This window comes from Adiantum capillus-veneris, chromosome 6 (genome assembly GCF_014529385.1).
Source record: "Adiantum capillus-veneris isolate H3 chromosome 6, ASM1452938v2, whole genome shotgun sequence".
Classification (NCBI taxonomy): domain Eukaryota; kingdom Viridiplantae; phylum Streptophyta; class Polypodiopsida; order Polypodiales; family Pteridaceae; genus Adiantum; species Adiantum capillus-veneris.
Genome location: NC_140936.1, coordinates 142,485,399 through 142,502,240, shown reverse-complemented (window position 1 = coordinate 142,502,240; position 16,842 = coordinate 142,485,399).

Below are 16,842 nucleotides of genomic sequence, written 5' to 3'. Positions count from 1 at the left end.
ACTAATCGTGTAATGGATGAATGGAATAAAATGCCCCTGATTGTGGTTTATGAAAAACAACATAGTATCTCTATTTGGTAATAAGAGGAAACTGGTTGTTGTAACTTCTACTAGGCCACATTTTTCATAGCTATAAACTTATCCTATCAGAAAGTCAACACTATCCACTCATGTAATTTTCACTAATACTATTAGAGCACTCTCATTGCATAAGATTGGTGAACCATTTTTTTGGTAAAGTAGCCGAATATTTTTTTGGAGCTTCATGAACAGTCAATATTATCTTTTAAATTTTACCAAGAAAAGATTAATTTGTTGATTTCCTCAGGACTTGGAAGTGATTTTTTTCTGACTAAAGATATGTTCAAACAATAAAAGTGATTATACTTTGACCTTGGATTCTAGCAAGTACTTTTAAAATCTGAAAAGATTTACAAAACAAGTTTCATGGGGGGTAAAACACTTGGATTAGAAGGGGTGATGGCCTTCTGATCAGAATTTAATCTTAATATGTATAATTTTTATTTTTTCAAGGGAGGTTACTACCTATTTCTACACACTATTATAGTGATTCTACTTGAAATAGAAGGGGTGATAGCCTTCTAATCTCAACTCTAAAAAAGAAAAAGAAAAACAAACAATAAAACACAAACACATTTTACATTTGTTAAGCGGGGGTAATGGCCTCTTGATTACACTATGAAAATCTCTCAACTTAGTAAGAAAGGATACTTATTGAAATTCACTCTTCATGGATGGTAGGTGTAAGTTAAAAAGGTTTTAAGTAGGACATGGATAACAACTGATAGGTTTGTTGGCACCTATAATATGTATTCAAAGATAACAAATCTGTTTTCTTGTTTATATGGATGCAAGTGAGGACTCGATCTTTACTTAGGTTCTTTTTGGCTTAGTTGTTGTCGGACATTGATATACCTGACCTTTTCACTCTAGAATCAGTTTAATGTGTAAAAATGAATCAAATAGTTTGTCGTTTTTGTACTACTCCTTGTCCCTTATCTAAAACCAGTTGTCTTTTGAACTGCTATGTTATTTTGTGTATAAGTATAAGTTTAAAAACAACAACACACATGTCCTAAACACAAGGTTCTTCGAGATTTCTTGAAGACCAGGATGCGCTATGGGGCTTTGGTGGACCCACTATCTATAATTCCTGATTAGGTTGACTGGTGTTAGGTGATCCACCTTAGGCTATAGTTCTGGATTCTTTCTCGTGACTATAATGGTCTTTTGACTTTTTCAGTTTTAGGTTTGCAGGTTAATCTATCTTTACTTACCTTGGTTTTGAATCATGTTTCAGGTACACATTAAGCACAAGATGACTGCTCACATGAGAGTCATCCATGACTCACTAAAACACGCAAGGATAATGGAACAAACTACACAATACTTAAAAGGTCACCCCCCTAAAAAATCCCAACTCCCTAGAACTAGATCTTATCTTGCTAGAAAAGCAAAAGAAAAGTGATCTCTTATCCAAAATAAACACTTTCTAATCTTTCAAAATTTTGTTATAGGCATTATCCCTCTCCCAAGGTCTTGAGTTGGCTTCAAAACCTCTCTCTATGGCTAGCTCCCTTGTCCTTTGATGTATACGCAACTTGAATGCATCACAACTTATCTATGATTTTGTCCTAGCAACAGACAAAAAAGTCATATATCCTACATATGATTTCCTTCAATGATTGGGTTAAAATTTTGGCTACTCTAGAAAAAGATACTACTGATGGGGTAGCTATGATTTCTCAATATATCTCCCAACTACCTATATTGGACCTACAACACAATCAAGATCTTGCTCAATTTTCTTCCTCTAGTGCTGAACTTGCTAATTTCCTTGAGAAATTATGTGGCCTGAATCCTGCTTTCATTAGTACGCCTATTGTCCCACAAACTGGTGGCCTCTTTTATAGAGATAGTGCTACTCCGGAAGCTGTTAAAGAATTCCAAAATAATTTGTGCACCCTCAGTGACTCTACCCTTTTAGAGATGGTTCCAGAAGTCTCTAAAGTTTTCTCTTTTCTACCGGTCAGGCAAATTGAAATAGAATCTTTTGGAGTGGACCATCAGCCGTGGATTCTTCCCAACAAGGCTTTTTTAGCAACCATATTCAATGAAACTTGGGTCTATCTTGCCAACCTACCTACATCTATAGTTGAAGATTGTGGACTCAAAATAATAAAAGCCGGATAATTTTTTGACAAAGGGGAGTTCATTAAGGCACCTTTTAACCTCCATATCATTGATCAGGCTAAATGTGTTTCTAATACGGGCCTATACATCCGCACTAAAGGAAATATGGAGTTTTCCAGCAGCAATCTTGACTTCTAAACCAATCTGGTATGTCTTTTGACCTTACTTGAAATGTGCCTGCAAAGTCCTCGATCCAAAGGCTTCTTGTGATTCTAGCATTATGTGGTTTGATCATGTTGTTTGGTACATTCTGGATCAATTGGAACAACTTTTTCCTGAAAAAATTGTATACTTCCATCTATCTCTTATTTGCTCATGGCTTGGTGGGCAAGCTAAATCCCTTGTAGTGGCTCAGATTTCTTTCAATGCCTTTCAAATCTTGATGCTTGGCATTCTCAAAGAACTTAAATCTGATGAACTTGGCACGTAACTCACCACCTATGCCAACTATAAAGGTGTCAAAATTGCTATTGGATCACTCAAACCCTACATTAAGGATGATGACTCTCCATATCTCAAGAGTTCTAACTCACTAGCCACCCCCAATAGTTATTTTACATCCTTCTTAACCCCTAGCACTTCTACTAGCTTTAATAGAGGAAAGTCTTGTAGTTTCAAGTCTAGAGGTAGAGGAAGGAACACCCCTATTCGACACCTCCTTGACATGTAACTCATTTTGATATGCAAGGAGTTCTTGGCCCTTGCTTGAGAAAGAGTATTTTTAGAAAATCTTTAGTGGTAAATTGTATCTATGTACACTTTCTATACCACAATGAACTCCTCAATTGGTTTTCACCCAAATATATCTTTTGTGAATGTTTTGATAGATTTTTTGGTAGCCATAACCTTTCAAAAAAAAGTATGATCACTCTCACTCACTCATAATAGGTGAGATCACCTTGGCATGCCCTTTGTTTCAATCTGACCCTTGCCCTCTCTAAACCTCTTCTCTCACAATATCACCATGAAGATGCTCTTTTGTTGGATGGCAGAAAATCGTTACATTATTCACTCTCATCCCACATATGAACTCCTCGTATCCTCTCCACTCAACTCACACATGGATCATACAAGAATAGAGGTGAACGTACACATTCTCACAAATAATCCCTAGGGATTTTCTTGCATTATAGATGGAGTTCCCATCATATATCACACATGCAATTTCAAGGTGATCCTAGCTTGTTCTATTGTTTTCTATTTATAACAGTACTACATAAAGGATTGACCTTCTCTCTCTCTCTCTCTCTCTCTCTCTCTCTCTCTCTCTCTCTCTCTCTCTCTCTCTCTCTCTCTCTCTCTCTCTCTCTCTCTCTCTCTCTCTCTCTCTCTCTCTCTCTCTCTCTCTCTCTCTCTCTCTCTCTCACACACACACACACACACACACACACACACACACACAGTAGGCTTGAAGTTTTTTCCACTTATGTAGGTACACACAAGAGATGTTTTATGGTCTTAATATCAGGATTTTGAGAAGATGTTTACTATACATGTCATCGAATTTGGAATAGATAGATTTGGATTTGGTATACTTATGGAAAATGTACCTAGTGCCGATGATCTTCATGATGAAGGGCAATACGGAGCACTTCTTAGGTAGGTGCATCTGTACCTACTTAGAAACTTTTGTGTCTTTACAAATACATGTGGCAAGTTAATCTAGCATGATAAAATATAATGATCATTGTGATATGATTGTAATTGATTATAATCCCTAGATGATAAAGTTACGATATGGCATGCATGAATAGTTACGATCTTGTAAGCCATAAACCTCTTGTGGAGGGTCTCATTGCAGAAGGCATAGACTAGAACTTTTAGAAATTTGCACAAATTACAAGAAGATTCTATTATATTTTGATCGGGGAGTTAGTATTAACTTTTTACCTTACCTACTAAAATCTTGCTCTCTCTAATTCAAGCTGCTAATCAAATGGTGAATCCTATCAAGAAAGCATAAAGTTAGCCTTGGTTGGTAGATACTTTTTGGATGATTTCTTGATTTTGACTTGGTAGCTAGTATTAACTTTTTATCTTACCTACCAAAATCTTGCTCTCTATGATTCAAGTTGGTAAGCAAATGGTGATTCCTATTAAGAAATTATATATTTAGCCTTCATTGGTAGATACTTTCTTGAGGTTTGCTATATGCATGCACAAATTTGACAATAGTGGCTAAGGACAAGGAAAAAGTAGATTATTTTCCTTTGTGTTGATTGATAGAATAAATGTTGTTATGCTTTAATGGCATTGCTAAAACTCAATAGAGTATACATGGTTGTGATAACTCTTGCTTTCAAACATCAAAAAGGAAAACTGGGTATGCATATTGTCTATTGCAGGTTCAAGCATATATACACGGAGGGGGAAGTTCATGAGATTGGTAAGTTGTAAACTTCTTATGGAGTGTCTCATTGTTGAGAGATAGCATAAGCTAGATTATATGAAAAATGGTTCAAAGTACAAATGAGATGTTGCCTTATTTTCATAAGGCAGCTCACATTGGTCTTTTACCATAAAATAGAGAATAAATAATAAACATTATATTTAGTAGGAAAAACAAACTTCTCTTCTTGGGGAAATTCTAGATATACACGATTGTATAAACATATTTTATCTACTTATAGTTCAACTTTTATTGCTTAAAGTTCAAATAATTGTCAATCCTTAAGATAAGTTGTAAACTAGGACTACATGTTTGACATGAATGAAAACTGGGTCCAGTGTCGATACCTACAATACTCACAACTGGGTCCAATGTCGACACCTACAGAATGCACAAGCATAGCCAGCTCTAACTAATTGTTTTTGTATGGATGCAGGAAACATCTAGATCACTTCTCCTTGTAGGACTAATGGAGGCTTATCCCAAGGGATGGACATATATAGAAGCTTCTATTTTGTAATGGTCATTGATCAAAGTTTGAATCTACGTATCTATATTGGCTAGTAGATGCATATGTTGTATCTGACAAAGGTCAAAGTGGTGAAGCAAGAGGAGATTCCCAAGCTTAAGACAAAAGAAGAGATTGAGCCGAGTGACACTAGCTCTATGGATGCTGACATGAGTTGGGAGACACACTCGTCTCAATCCAAGTATGGTGAGTATGATCTCTTGCATGTGAGTGGAGAGGCAGTGAATGCGTGCGAGGAGCAGGATGAAGTGCAAGCCAAGATGCCTAATGAAGATCAAATGGAGCAATCCAAGCCTACAAGTGATGATATGCAGGTAAAGGTGATATGTGGTGCCATGCTAATGGCCATGTTGGTGAAGATAACTGTGGAATGTGCTTTCGTGGTGTAACAGGCGCAGAGTCTTGCCGAAAGGGATGGAGCAACCTTGCCTATGGAAACAGAGCATGATGCAACGATAGAAGAGGCGCTTGAAGAGCAAGTGATTGAAGCCGACAAGTAGGTGGTGCTAATTAACCTTGAAGGGCCAATAGACGAGGAAGAACTCGATGATGCTGGAATTGAGTGCATGGCAGGTGAGAAGGGTAGTATGGAGCCAAAGGTAGAGGATTTGCCCTATTTGGTGTTCTTGGTGATGTTGTGTTTGAAGTGGGCAGTTTTCCAATCAGTGATGGTGGCAATTTGGGTGTGTGGGCAATTATGTGCCTTGGTGTGGCACTATGTAAGGGTGTTACCGTTGGATGGAAGAGACCAGTGCAAGGTGTTTGACACAGGTGGATGATGACAGGTAATGCAAGGGGCTGGGCAACCCGCATGAACAAAGGTGACGGGTAGCAGGTGCCAGGTTTTGTACATATGCTAGTGGTTTTGTGGTGTACAAAGTGTTTGTTTGGTATGGCAGTTTTTTAGTTCAATAAACATGTGTGTGGTTGAACATAGATGTTTACCTAGGGGGTGGACAATGATGGTGCATCCAAACTTAATATGTGCAAGGAAGTGTTCTATGCTAAGCAAATGGTGCTAACAAGAGCATGGCAAAGTGCAGAAGCCAATGTGGAAGACATGGGCAAGCAGGTGCTAGGGAAAGTGTATGCCTAATGCATCTTTTTAAGTCAAAAGGCTCAAAATCATTCCAGTTGGGATGATAGGTAAATGTGCTCGAAGTGTTAAGTCAGTGCTCTAGAATGTAGAGTTCCATATGTTGTCCAGACGGCTCATCAATCAGAGCCCCAATGTGGAAGATGTTGCAATTTGAAGTTAGAAGGTTTTGCAGATTCTCGACGGACAGGGTAGCTGGGGACATGTGGCAAGGGAAGATATGAGTAGATAGGGTTGAAGTGCTCGTGTTTTGTACCGTGCATGTCTTTTTGGATTGGGGATCAGAGCTTTGGATTGCAAGTTATGGCCACGAAAAGATTTCTCGAGGGTCAGTTATGTGCCCGCCTGACTGCATTGGTAATCGGGCCATTTGGCATCATTTTGGGCTTGACCATGTTCAAGAAGATAGAGCATACCATGTGGAGTTAGCAAGAAGTCACGACTTGTCGATCGGATTCCCGGTTGCCAAGTTACGGACTGGTAAAGTTGGCAGTGAGGAGGTTACAAATGGGTTTTTTCTTTTTTTTAAGCCTTGAATGGCAGTCACAGTGGAGTCGGAATGCGACAAGGACTAGACAGGTCTGAGTCGGCACAATGAAGTTGCAGCTAGGCCTTGCAACTTGGAAATCAAGCTTGTGAGCAAGAATTGGGGGCAACTGCAGTTGGGGTAAAAAATGAAGTTTTTTTTGGAAATTTTAGAGAAATTTGGGTTGGTTTTTTTGGAGGCCAAGGGGGTGGAGCACCGTAGGCCTGCCACCTGGTGACAAGAGATCCCACATGCAAGACGATTGGGCAGAAGGAGAGGCTATATGGGCCGGGGAAAACGGCCCTCTTGAAGCATAAGGATAAAGAGGGGGAGCTCCTCTCCTGGTGCGTGGCTATGGTGCTGGTGTTTGCAGCTATGCACGGTGGCATAATCGGGAGGTTCTAGTAGCACTGGGTGCATCTGGCGACTCTGAGCGGCGGCTCAATGTGCATAATTGACCGACCGACGCCTCGCGTGCACAGTGATGTTGGGAATTCTAGTGGGGAGGGCTCCCGCGGCCGCCCAAGCTCCCTTTTTCTTGGAGGTAAAATCAAATCTCCCCCCCCCCCCCAACTAGCGAGCTCGCTAGTGCTCGGGGCAAGGGATGAGTCATATGCAGTTGAGAGAGAGAGAGAGAGAGAGAGAGAGAGAGAGAGAGAGAGAGAGAGAGAGAGAGAGAGAGAGAGAGAGAGAGAGAGAGAGAGAGAGAGAGAGAGAGCGAGAGAGAGAGAGAGAGAGAGAGAGAGAGAGACCAAAGGGGATCCAAATTGGGCGGTCAACGCCAGCCACAAGTGGGGAATCCAAGAGCGGACCGTATGGAAAGAAAGAGGAAGTCCAAGATGGCAAAGCCACGCTGACCAAAGTGGACAAACGGAGATAATGTCCGAATAATCAATGGGAAGGCAAGTTCAAGGGTGAAAAGAGGAGGAAAATTGAAGTAAAAAATCAAAATAAAAAATTTTTAGGGGCACCGCGACATCACTAGTGCAACCCCTTCAAAGAGAACAAGAGACAGCAGATGAAAGAAGAGTAGCCGCCTCCCAAAGTTACCAAATTGAGATGCAAGGTGGACCAATGAGAGGCTGGATTTCAAAATTGAAGAGGACACCCCTATAAAAGTCAAAATTGTATCATTTTTCATGCTTTTTGCCACAGAGGCCTTTTGCCCAGGCCCTTGAGCCAGTGAGCCTGCAGAGAGCCAAGAGAGTGAGAGTGTGTGTGTTCTTGGGTGGGCTTTTTTGTGTAGAGGTGTGTGCCTCCAAAGCCCAGAGTGTGTTTTTTCTTGCTCAGCGACCATGTGGGTGCATCGTTTGTTGTTGTCAAGCTGTATATTTTTGTTTTTGAGCAGTGGTGAAGCTTCCATTTTGTTTCTCTCACGTCGTTTCCCCTAGTCCCCCCTTCTCTATTTCTTTTGCTTGTGTGTGCGGTGCCGGTGCAGATGTGTGTGCCCCCCAGGCCCCCTTCTTGGTGTGCAGAATGGAAGTGAGAGTGAGGTTACGTGGGTGACAACAGTGTGTGGCTTGAAACGTGCAGTGAAATGTGTGGGTAGCTATGGTGTGCACGTTTGTGCCTCAGTGTGAGTGCAGGCGGTGGCTTGCCAGTGTGTGTTGAGAGTTTTGAAGGTGAACTCTAGTGGATTGGGGTGTTTTGTATGCCCTGGGCTATAGAGAGACAGTCTTTTTGTGTGCCGGGTGTATTCCCCCATTCCCCCTCTCCAACGTTTTTTTTGAAAATTTAATATGTTTCTGTAAGTCTAAGATTCTCACTGTTCAATTTTCAGCTGAAACCTTTGATGTGGTACATAGATCGGGATCCATGTTCCACCTCCTTTTGACATGAAACTTGGTCAAGTTGTGGTCCCTCATATTTAGAAGGTATTCCCAAAATATTTCTAGATTTGGAACACAAAAAGTTGAAAATCCCCAAATTCTAGTCAATTGGACTAGCTTTTACATTATTTCTTGGCAATTTTTATGTTTTATGATTTTGGTTTCAATTTGACTTCAAAGGTTATGCTTATGAAAATCAACCATAAGGAGAAGCCATGCATTGTGTACACCAATGAGACACTTGAAGTTGTTGAGAGCTTTAAGTACCTTTGAGGTTTCGGCCAATCACAAGTGGCATGAATGTGCTATGCATCGTTTGTGAAGGGGATCGGGGAGCACCACAGACGGAGAGTGAGAGAGAGAGAAGGAGACACACAACACAGAGATATGGGTGGGGAGACTCAATCAGTGAGCAGTCCCCTATACACTTATGCTATGTATAAGGTATACAAGTCAGTGGGCGCCCAGACTCTGGGCGGTCGGGCAAGGCACAGGCGCCTATACCCCAACAATTGAAGGGGATCGGGGAGCACCACAGACGGAGAGTGAGAGAGAGAGAAGGAGACACACGGCACACAGATATGGGTGGGGAGACTCAATCAATGAGCAGCTTCCTATACGTTTATGCTATGTATAAGGTATACAAGTCAGTGGGCGCCCAGACTCTGGGCGGCCAGGCAAGGCACAGGCGCCTATACCCCAACAACCTCCCACTTAAAGGCGACTGTGCCTTTAAGCAAGGGAACCTAGTCTAAAGACTACAAAAGGTGAGAGAAAATCGTTCTCAACCGATGCCCACTGGCTGGCTGTGATCGTGTGCATCCGGCTGTCCTGCTCTCGTGTAAGTCCATACACCACCAGACGTACCGCACACGTACTGCAAGTATGTACGCAATACCTGCATATCTCCCTCGTGCACTATGCCATCATCACTCAACAAACGACTGAACACCCCAACTGCAAATGCTCCCACTGTAGCTGCGATATCCAGTCTCAAGATTAGCATCTCATACATGAGACCATCGAATGCTCATCCAATGCTAGCGGGCCCTGCTAGCTCTACGGAGCATGCATCAACATATATATCCCTGGCAATAGGCATCTCTGACTGACAAGGTGTGTCAGCCACATGCATCTCCTGACTGTCCGCAAAAGACGCATCAACCTGTCGTGCAACCTCAGAGCAAACCAGCAGCTCTAGGTGTCTACTAGAAGACATATCCTGCACAACTATATCCCCATGCTCACTGTCGAGCATACAAAGGAATGGCTGCATAATCGCTGGCATCTCAGCCTCCTCTACAATCATCCACTGTAAACATGACCATTCAATCTGTTGTGACTCACTAGAGCTCTCATGCTTTAACTCCGTATCCATAGACTCTTGCACAACGTCCTCCTGTCGTGACTCACTAGAGCAAGACCGCTCTACCTGTCTATCCTACATAGAAGTATCTCGCACAACTGACTCTCTGCTTTGCTCAGTCACTAGCAAAGCATGCATGTCTGACTCTGTCACCTCTCTGTGTGACTGCTCAAGTCGTGCCCCAACTGTGTGCACAACAAGCTCACTACTCTGCACTCCATGCAAAGCACCCTGCAACCCATGAGCAAAAGAGACTGTCCGGGTCTTTCGCTCTCTGCATGGCTGTAACAAGATTGAGACTCGACCATCTCGCACCAGTACTACGTGCAATGGGTACCATGTGCCAACTCTAGCGCCTCTCGCAATCACTAGCGAACCCAAATGCAACGCAAAAGATCCCTCAAGCAGCGATACCCGACATCCACTATCCCTGAGCTGACTAACGGAGATCAAACTCATCGTCAAATCTGGCACATGACGCACATCTCTGAACACGTACAATGCATAGCTTGGTAATTACAGTCTCACATCTCCTAAACCAGCAATCGCATGCAGTGACCCATCTGCCAATCACACACTACCATGCACTCTGCTAGAATAGCTACTGAACCAGTCACGATACGGAGTGACATGAAAAATAGCGTCCCTGTCTAGCACCCACTGCAAAAGAAGTGCACTATCCTCAGACGTCAAAAAATCAGGAGTAATACAGGAAGCAAATGTGACCTCACTGTCACTAGGGTACTCAAACACTGTATCTGATCCTGCAACTGTCAAGTCAACGGAGCCTATAGCATCTACTGCATCCTTGAGACTAGCCTGTCTCTTGTGCTATCCCATACGACGAAAGCATCACCGTCTAATATGCCCTGTGTGACCACAATGCCAACATCTCAAGTGTCGACACGAACGAGAACGTCGTCTCTCATGAGTCATTATCCTAGACTCGAAAGTTTCACACATATTGACTACTATAAGTGAATGTCAAAAATAACCAAGAGTTGTAACTCTACTCTAGGTATGGTAGCAATGAAATGCACTCAACTAATCCAAAAGAAGCAACCTGCAACGAGAAAATGCTCTCGAAAAAAAGAGCTCACCTGCACCTACAATGCTCATGCAAATCCACACATAAAATCTCTCACAGTAGTGTAACCACACTGTGTTCCACAAATGGCAATGATGCAAATCCCAAATGCCAAGTGTACGAGGCTCCTATAGAGTAAACCAAGCTCCTGTATGGCAATAAAATTTGGCTGCAAATCAGTCCCAAAACAGCCCCAAAATTCAGCTCTTAAACAGCTGCATAAACAAGTCACAAGCGTGCCCCAGATCAGCCTACAACTGAGCCATACATGGACACCTGCAAAGAGGAAACAATGGCTGAAAATTCAGCGCCCAAATAAGTCCTCAAACCTACCTGTAAACTTGTAAACCTGTAGCTGAAACCTGCTGAAAAACCTCAAGCCATTAGTGCTCAAATCCGGCTACCTAGCTCGTAGCCACACAAGCATACATCACAATATTCACTCTTGTGAGTGTGCCAAGATAACTGTACGCCTGTCAAACCGTGAGCTAATCACCAAGCCCACACTATGCAGTATCGATGCATACACACGCACAAATCTCCCACCTGCAGAGAACACCGCATGCAAACTTTGAGTGTAACCAACACTCTCAAAGCCAAAACTGAGTGCCAATCGCAATCACAACCTGGATTGCATCAACTTATGCGCATAAAACTCCTGGGAAAATTTCACCAGAGTTTCGACGCACAATGGCTATCAACACAAAATAAGTCCTGCAAGCTCAATACAATGAGCAATCAATGCGCATCAAACTACACTCAACATACATGCATAAGCTCTGCAAACCTGTGTCCAACAAATTCTCACAAAGAGTACCACAGGTGACCATACATATCATCCACAACCAACCTTGATTTCTGGAGTCTACTTGATATGCTTGACCCTGTGGTATACTCAATTGTGCAAAATTTCTCAATTCTGGAGCAGATGTAAATAATCGCGATTATTTACTTCTGGGATTTTTTTTTTACTTTTTGTCAAAATGTTGATACAAATTGGTTAAGCAACTCAACTTAAGCTCCCTAGCCAAGTTTCACCAAGTTTGGATAATCCTTGCTCAATTTGTCAACAATTTTGAGTTTGCAAACTACTTTACAAATCTGGGCACAATTTTCACTTTATAGATCCAAATCTTACCAAATTTGATATGAGTGCTCAATATAACATGATAAAACTTGTGGTATGCTTGGTTGATCAAAAAAGTTGAAAAATAGGACAAAAGTAAATAATCGTAATTATTTACTTCTGGTAAATTTTTGCATCTTTTTGGTCAAGTAACCAATATACACATGTTTAACACTTCAATCTAAGCCCCTGAGCTAAGTTTCACTAAGTTTAAGCAAGATTTACCAAGCAACACTTAAGTTCTTGACAATCAGTACATATTTTAGTTTTTGTCAATTTTTTGGTCTATTTTGTGATCCAAACTCTATGAGCCTTCACAAAAGATGTTTGCAATCCTGCATAGAGTCTCCGGTATCAACCTTGATCCATTTTGAGCTGAAAGTAAATAATCACGATTATTTACTTTTGACCTAAAATAAACATTTTTCTCCAACTTTTTCAGTGGATAGTCTTTTTATGATCTATTTTAAGCCTCTGAGTCAAGTCAAAACTCAATTTGGCCTAAAATATCAAGAAAATATAAATAATCTGAGTTTTTGCGAACTCTTGAAAATTTATCTCAAATGCCTCCTTAAGCTTACCCACTGGTTCATACAACTTTTAAAACATAATCTCCAGCCGGATTCAGTGGTTGACAGTATTTTGGTGTTGTTTCAAGCAATAGACCTGAAATTCTGCAACTTCACATAAACAACTCATAATTGATTCTTCTGGAGAGAGCAATGTTCTGAGATCCACCTCGAATTCTACTTACCCTACTCCGAGGTTCTACTGCAATGGGGTTGTGGAAAGTGTCCACAAACACTCGTTTTCTTGTTTTTTATGGTTTTCTCAACCTTGATCTTAAGACTTGTCTCGTCTCTCAATCATTCTCAAAATCCTAATATAATCCTACAATCCTAAAAGGTACTTATCAACTACAATCTACTCCCAAGCTACCTCTACACAGCAAAAGACGACACTCTTAAGCTATGCAGTTTTTAAGAGAAAGTTTAACTCTAGGTGAACCTAGAGAAAGTTAATAGACAACTACACAAGATGCTCTTGTTTTCCCTAGTTTAGGTCTATTCGTCCCCAGTAGCGGCACCAAATATGGGATGGGTTTCTAACCTCACTCCTATGTTATTGCAGACATAGCAAGAACCACGAACATAATTGTCAATCCATGGAACGAAGCTGACTCGACTAGTGCATAGAGGCTACAAGAGGGTGTGAATATCTTGGAAAATAATAGACAACTTGTATCTAACACAAGCTACACTCAAATGACCAACGTCAACAAAAACTAATCGCTAATCGATAAACAAATCATAATCGTTACAGCATCAAACAACATCCGAATGTTACAAAACTTCTAGGACATGTATATAAGACCTAAGCACACATGCTTATGGTTTCAAATCTCACTTTAGGTCAAGTGCAAAAATCACGATTATTAACAGCAGTGAGTTTTTGACCTAGTCGTTTTTGACCCCGAATGCAACTAAATGCTTAGCATTGATGCCCCAATACCTTGTCTACGCTTAATTTGTGATTTCCTAGCTTAAATTCCTACTTATGATGAAATTAGGCCGTGGGTCGACGACGCCAAAAGCTACAGAATAACATGAAATGTTTACATTAATGCGTGGAGCTCTTACCTGCGGTTGCAATGCAACAGACGGCATTGCAATGTGACAATTGGGAAGGGAGTAGGAAGCGCGAGAAGGAGAGAAGTAAGCACCGTTAGCTGACAATGTGTTTCTATTATCCAAAACTTAATAAAATCTTTACAAAGTTGGCTTTTATACCTTAGCCAAGGTCTAAAATGTATAATGTCCAGTGCCCAAGACCTTTGAGGCTCCACAACTTATTGTATCTGCAACCTAGGTACACTAGCTGACCTATTCTTTACATCTTTGAACTCTTATTGAGCCCGTAACATGTTACAATTATCACACTGGCTAAATAAATCAAGAAATTACAATACATGGCCATTTTGGAAAAATGTGAAAAGTGTGTAACTCCAATCTTCACTGCTTCTTCATATTCATCTTTGATGTGCATTCATAAGGCTTCGATATTTAGCAGCTCCTGTTAGCATACGTCAGCTCAGTTAACAGTGAAGAAGAAGGAGAAGACGGTGACCTCTTTCTTGCCCTTTTCTTCATTTGTTTCCCCTGTTCCCTTTTGAAGTGACGAGTAGAAGGACTGTGGGTTCAACATTTCCTCTTGGAAGGAGATGGCGATCATCTAGACCGCCAACTTGTTGGAGCCACATCTTTATAGGTACTAATAGTTTTATTACTCTCTTGCTCTTTGGATTCCTCCTCTCATATGGGGGAGAGTCTTCTTTTGGGGGTCTCTTCAAAAGGACTCCTAAGCTCTCTCTCCTCTTGGAGAGGAAAAGAAATCCCATAAGCGCGAAGTTGTTGAGTAACTTTGGCTTGCAAAGCAGGGTTGTCCATAGCTTGTTGCAACCTAGTAGCAAGATAATTGACAAACATGGGGGCATCATCATTAACACCTTCATGTGCAAAATCAAAGTTATCAATGTTCATTCTATTCTCTTGGTTATTATCAGCCATGTCAACAAAATTTGTGTCCTTACTTAGTGTATGCTTTGGCTATTCAAAACCTTAGTTGCCACTCTTTTTAGCCTTTGAAAATCGGCACTTAAGTATCTACAACCACGGCTCGAAGTGGTTAACTATAGAGAGTAGTGGAGTGGGTCTTTATTATGGCTCAATAATGGTAAAGCCATAGGCAAGTCTAAAAAGACCCCATTATTAAGTCCAAAGCTCCCGAGGTGTGAGCCATATCCCAATTAGTGTGCTCAATAAAACCGATAATAGATCCCAATCTCACTTACCCTAATATAATTAACAAAATCAACCAATTATAGGCTACTTAAAGACCTCTCTTCTTAAGCAATAAAAGAGAAACCAAATGCTCTGATACCAATGAAATGGAAATGGCCTATGAACTTTGAGAGTAACAGAAATTAGAGATAGCACTTTTGTGGAATTATTTTGTAAGCATAGAGTGTGAACTTTAATGGTAGCAGCATAAACATAGCATTTAGTTAACTTGGCATGAACTATATTTTTGCAAGAGAGAGATTTTAGAGAATATGACAACAATTGAGGACCGGATTTATGTGGAGCGGGTCCCCCCTCAAATAGGCATTTGTATTATAATTTCTCCCATCAAGAGAGACTTGGTACAATACAATCTTTGTGTTCCTTGTGACCTAGGTGATGCAATGAAGATGGAAAGCTTCATGCATCATGAGCATAACATAAACTTTGTGAAAAGCATTAACTATCCCAAGCCTCAGTCCCAATGCCTCAAACACCTTTGAAGGTGGAGAGAGATAGCGGGGAATGAGGGTAGGAAAGAGGAAGAAGAAACATTTCACAGGAGAAAGAATTAGTTCCTCACTTACCATCACTTTTCTTGATAGCATACATAATAGCATAGTAATGAAGATGGAGAAGATGGCTATGGCCAACTTACAAGAATTGCATAATCCTGTTTTTTGGCCAAAATGAGCACTTTTATGATTTTTTTAGTGGATTTCTTGATATCCAAATGCAGTTTTGATTGTGTAAGTGGCATGCATAACATAAATCTAACCTTCCTTGAGTTTTGGGGGACCTAATATGCTATATAGCATAGTATATGATGATGGTTGAGTTTTTTGATTGCTGAAGAATATGAGACATTTTATTGTATCAAGTATAGCTTTCTCAATATTGCTAGTTTCTTAGACCAATTGTGCGTATTTTGTAGGTAGTAAACATATCTAATCATAAAATACAAATTTGGCTAGATATTGAGTAGTTTTCTATGGGATTCTAGAGGTCATAATGTTAAACCCAGTTTTGTCATGTTTGATGTATTTAGCACTTCATCATTGTCCCCAAGGTTCCACTTAGTAAGAGATCCATTATTATTTTGACATGCTTTATTTATCCTTTTGAATCCAAAGACCCAAAGGGAACTAAGAAAACATGTATATAGTATCAATATTGAGCATCACTATAGAAACTTTGATGATAGATACGTAGAATGGCAAAAATGCAACTTTTTTGTACCTATTGTTTTTGCCCAAAAAAATACTGAGGCAAAAGCAACCATATGTTTTGATCACCAACCCATTGAAATTAACAGGGCATTTTATCTCATGTCCTACAAAAATCCCCACTCTTATTTATATGCAATCAACCGTAAGAAATGGTTGTTTTGGACAACATGCAATGGTCCATCAACTTTGGAGGCTTGTTGTGACCAAGAGATGAGAAATTTTACAAGTTTCTCATTTTTTCCATATGTAGAAGTCCTTGAACTATAAGCTAATAAAACGGTTTTTCAAAATGAGTGGATCTACTATGGTTTTGGAATTTTTTTTTCAAAACCTTAAAAGGACACTTTTATGTCTTTTAAGGTTACCAGACTAGTGTTAAGCACTTTTCATGCTCTATGAAGCGCACCACATTTGGCATACATGTCGACCAAAGCACTGCGAAGTATGATGTTTTCTTTTAGCAATCCCTGACTAAAAATATCATCGTAAATTATTTAAAGGGTCATTGACCTAGGGATTTGCTGGATCGGGGGTGTTGCCTACGTCTTCTTCTTTTTGTTAGGCTCATCTACACGGTTAGTGCGTCGGGGATTGAATGACCTACATGGCTA